This window comes from Pongo pygmaeus, chromosome 23, assembly GCF_028885625.2.
Source record: "Pongo pygmaeus isolate AG05252 chromosome 23, NHGRI_mPonPyg2-v2.0_pri, whole genome shotgun sequence".
Lineage (NCBI taxonomy): Eukaryota > Metazoa > Chordata > Mammalia > Primates > Hominidae > Pongo > Pongo pygmaeus.
The window spans coordinates 17,219,794-17,224,486 of record NC_085931.1 but is presented as its reverse complement, the minus strand read 5'-3'; the positions used below and the strand labels follow the sequence as shown (position 1 = coordinate 17,224,486).

Sequence of the window (4,693 nt, the reverse complement as noted above, 5' to 3'; positions counted from 1 at the left end):
CATATTTTAAAAAAAGACTGTTTCCAAACTGCTCAAACAAAAGAAAGGTTCAACTCTGTGAGATGAATGCACACATCAGAAAGAACTTTCTCAGAATGCTTCTGTCTAGTTTTTATGTGAAGATATCTCTTTTTCACCTTAGGTCTCAAATGGCTAAGAAATATCCCTTTGCAGATTTTACAAAAAGACTGTTTCCAAACTGCTCAATAAAAATGTTTCAACACTGTGAGATGAATACACACATCAAAAAGAAGTTTCTCAGAAAGCTTCTGTTTTCTTTTATTTGAAAATATTTCCCTTTTCACCGTAGGCCTCAATGGGCTCAGAAATATCTCTTTGCAGATTCTACAAAATGACTGTTTAGAAAACTGCTGGATCCAAATTACACCATTATGGCTCACACACTGCAGCCTCAACCTCCCCAGGGTTAGGCTATTCCTCAAGGGATCCTACAGCCTCGGCCTCCCAAAGTGTTGGGGTTACAGGCGTGAGCCACCAGCACCCGGCCTGGGTTAATACATCTGGTCTCACTACGTCTTAACCTCACACCCATGAAGAACTCAAGTCAAGAGAGAGTTGGCAAGAGACTCTCAGCATTCTCTCCCGAAAGCAGTGAGGTGGATGGCAGACGTGTGTCCCGAGCTCCTGGGGTTTTAGGTGACCATGTGTAGAGGAGAGATTTCCAATGTTTCCAGAGAGGCGTGAGCCACAGTTATTTGGGGCATCAGAACACGAGATGGGGTTTCTGACAGCAATTTATAGGCCAGGAAGGGCCAGAATCTGCCAAGGCCCATGTCCCAGGGTGGGGCCAATGGAACCCAAAGTAGAGGGAGTCAGCCGTCCTCACAGAGAGGACTCCAGCCCTAGGCCCCGCTGTGCAGACCAAATCAGAAGGAAGAGAGTCCTTCGTCCTACATGCCACATCCCTCCACTGAACTTGGGATTGGATCTGTTTCCCAAACATGGGGTGACTTTCGCTTTGCAATGGATCACAAGGGGCCGGGCTTTCCAGAGTCCGCAGGATAAAGAAGTCATTCTGGCTCGGCCACCCCCATCCCCCGGTAACTGGTGAATTTAAATGAGCCGAGGCTGGCCAGGCCGGAGCCGCTACAGGGGGGAGGGTGGTGGGTGGGGTGGGGGTTTCCTGAGGCACTGCAGAAATTGGGCCTTTGCCTCGAGGATGACAGTGCTGCAGGAACCCTTCCAGGCTGCTATATGGCAAGCACTAAACCACTATGCTTACCGAGATGGGGTTTTCCTCACAGAACGCCTTTATGCAGAAGTACACTCAGAAGAAGCCTTGTTTTTAATGGCGACCTGTTCTTACCTCCCAGGAAAGGCCTATAAAGCATATAGACTCTTGAAAAGACACAGTTGTCCTACACCGCAATGCAAATACCTGCTTGCAAAATGTTGTGTTGATCTCAGTAAGCTTGCAGACTGGGAACAAATCTTATCTGGTGGAGTGTTTAATAAGCAGAAAAGCCATGATGATATTGTTACTGAGTTTGGTGATTCAGTTTGCTTTCCCCTTCCATTGTTGGGACGTGTATATTGCAAGACAGATCAGCTTGCCAAAGGATAAGAATGTTACCAAAAGAGACTTGGTTTAAATCTTTCCTCTGGATTTAAATCCCTTTGAATCATTATGTGAAATAGGTGAAAAGCGAGATCCTGACCAAACATTTAAATTCACATCTTTACAGAACTTTAGCAACTGTCTGCCCAACTCTTGCACAACACAAGTACCTAATCACAGTTTATGTCACAGACAGCCTGAGACCATTCTTATGGAAACACCCCAGGACAGAACTGAATTAAACAGAGTCAATTTAGAATCTTCCAATTCAAAGTACTCCTTGAATACAGATTCCCCTGTGTCTTTTATTGATTCAGCTGTAATTTCACCTGAAACTATCCCACTGGGAACAGGAAATTCCATATTATCCAAACAGGTTCAAAATAAACCAAAAACTGGTCGAAGTTTATTAACAGGACCAGCAGCTCTTAGTCCATTTACCCCAAGTTTTGGGATTTTGCCATTAGAAACCCCAAGTCCTGGAGATGGATCTTATTTACAAAACTACACTAACACACCTTCTGTAATTGATGTGCCATCCACCGGAGCCCCTTCAAAAAAGTCTGTTGCCAGAATTGGCCAAACTGGAGCAAAGTCTGTCTTCTCGCAGAATGGAAATAGCCGAGAGGTAACTCCAATTCTTTCACTAACAGAAATTTCTGGTCCATAAATAACTACAACACCTCAGGTAATGAGCCCCACTATGACATCTCCCCCAAATGCACTGCATCAAAGAAGTTCATGACTCTTTACTAGTGACAGTTCGACAACCAAGGAGAATAGGAAGAAATTAAAAATGAAGTTTCTACCTAAAATCCCAAACAGAAAAACAAAAAGTAAAACTAATAAAGGAGGAATAACTCAATCTAATATAAATGAAAACCTGGAAATTACAAAATTGGACTCTTCCATCAATTCAGAAGAGGAAATATCCACAATCACACCTCAGATTCAGGATTTTAATCTACAAAAAGCAGCAGCAGAAGGCTTAATGAGCCTTCTTCATGAAAGGGGGAAACGTTATTTAGCTTTATGTTCATACCACTGCAAAGAAGCTATAAATATTTTGAGCCATCTACCTTCTCACCACCACAATACTGGTTGGGTACTGTGCCAAATTGGAAGGTCCTATTTTGAACTTTCAGAGTACATGCAAGCTGAAAGAATATTCTCAGAGGTTAGAAGGATTGAGAATTATAGATTCGAAGGCATGGAAATCTACTCTACAACACTTTGGCATCTTCAAAAAATGTCGCTCTTTCATTTCTGTCAAAAGACTTAACAGACATGGATAAAAATTCTCCAGAGGCCTGGTGTGCTGCAGGGAACTGTTTCAGTCTGCAACGGGAACACGATATTGCAATTAAATTCTTCCAGAGAGCTATCCAAGTGGATCCAAATTATGCTTATGCCTATACTTTATTAGGGCGAGAGTTTGTCTTAACTGAAGAATTGGACACAGCGTTAGCTTGTTTTTGAAACGCTATCAGAGTCAATCCTAGACATTACAATGCATGGTAAGTGGTAATGAATTGTAAAGACAAAGTCTTGTTGATGGTGCTGGTAGTCACTAATTTTTCTTGTTAGATAGCTCTTTATTGTCATGAATTTGGTTACTAATACTTAGGAATGGTACATACTGGTCAATAACTTCAAACTAAGTTTTTTTATGATATGTATGTCTTCAACAAACTCTTCAGTTAACTAATGATAATAGAATACGAGATGCTTATACTCAACAGTTTCAGTCTTCTACAAAACTTTTGCAGATACTGTAGTTGTGTTTTGTTTTTTTGCTTGTTTAGTTTTGTTACTTGATTTGTTACTTTTTCTTCGAACACAGAAATGGTGATTGGGACAAAAAGTGCTTGGGAAATTGGAAAGGAATAGCCTAATTCACTTATTGGATAATAGAAAAAAACACTGAAAAAGTTGACTAGGTGCTTTTTGACAATGTTCCAGTTTATTAAGTTACTATTAAGAACTTAATGTATCCTTTATTTAGCAGTATCTCTGTTTTACTTTTTCGTATTTGTGTATAAGTAGACACATAGGAAATTACTACCCAGGTCATATTGTTATCAACTGAATAACATATGAAAAAGTTTGGTCCTACTTCTGCCTCAACACCATACTTACTGTTGACATTTATCGTATTTCTCTGGACTGACTTAAAAGTTTAAATATCAAGAAAATGCCAGGCATGGTGGCTCATGCCAGTCATCCCAGCACTTTGGGAGGCCAAGGCGGGCAGATCACAACGTCAAGAGATCGATACCATATGGTGAAACCCCACCTATATTAAAAGTATAAAAATTAGCTGGGCATGGTGTCAGGCACCTGTAGTCCCAACTACTCTGGAGTCTGAGGAAGGATAATCACTTAAACCTGGGAAGTGGAGGTTGCAGTGAGCCAAGATTATGCCATTGTACTCCAGTCTGGGCGACAGAGTGAGACGCCGTATCAAGAAAAAAATGAAATAAAAATAAAATAAAATAAAATAAAATGAATATCAAGAGAAAGTATAATTCTGAAGTAGTAACTCTGCGGAAGCTTTTTTGTCAGATACGATTATCTTTGGGTTTAGTTATTATAGCAGTTGAATTTTAACACTTGATTTGCTTCTAAATCTGAAGCATTATATTACTAAAATATTTTTTGATTTGTGATTATGTTGTTTAATGGACTATATATCATTTTGCAGTAGTAGTTGCAGTGCCTGAAAGATTGCCAAAAAAATAGTGCTAGCTATTGCTGACCAATGTAACAATCAACTTGCCAATATTGCCATCTCTTCCAATAGCCATGTTCTCCATAATATTTTAAGAACTCAGTTCTTCATAAGGCTTGTGTTGTTTTTGATTTTTTCCCAAGTCTGGTGGATCCTTGTGCTGTTCTTTTTTAAATGTGTATTGTCTGTCCAGCTATTCTGCAGGAGTCACATACTTAAAAACATTAACCATATCAAAAATTGTGTTTCAAGGAGGATTATTCAGACTGGCATGCTTTTAGTAGGAGGAGTTTAAATGCTGACGTATTTAGGTAACTCTAAATACTGAGCAACTTTATTCTATCTACAAAATAGATAGACTTTCTTTTCTTTTCACTTTTACT

At 39.8% G+C, this 4,693-nt stretch overlaps 1 pseudogene; it reads left to right on the top strand.

Annotated features, from left to right (window-relative positions):
• Positions 1–1,180: 1,180 nt before the first annotated feature.
• On the top strand, positions 1,181–3,100 carry LOC134739272 (cell division cycle protein 27 homolog; annotated as a pseudogene).
• Positions 3,101–4,693: the final 1,593 nt, after the last annotated feature.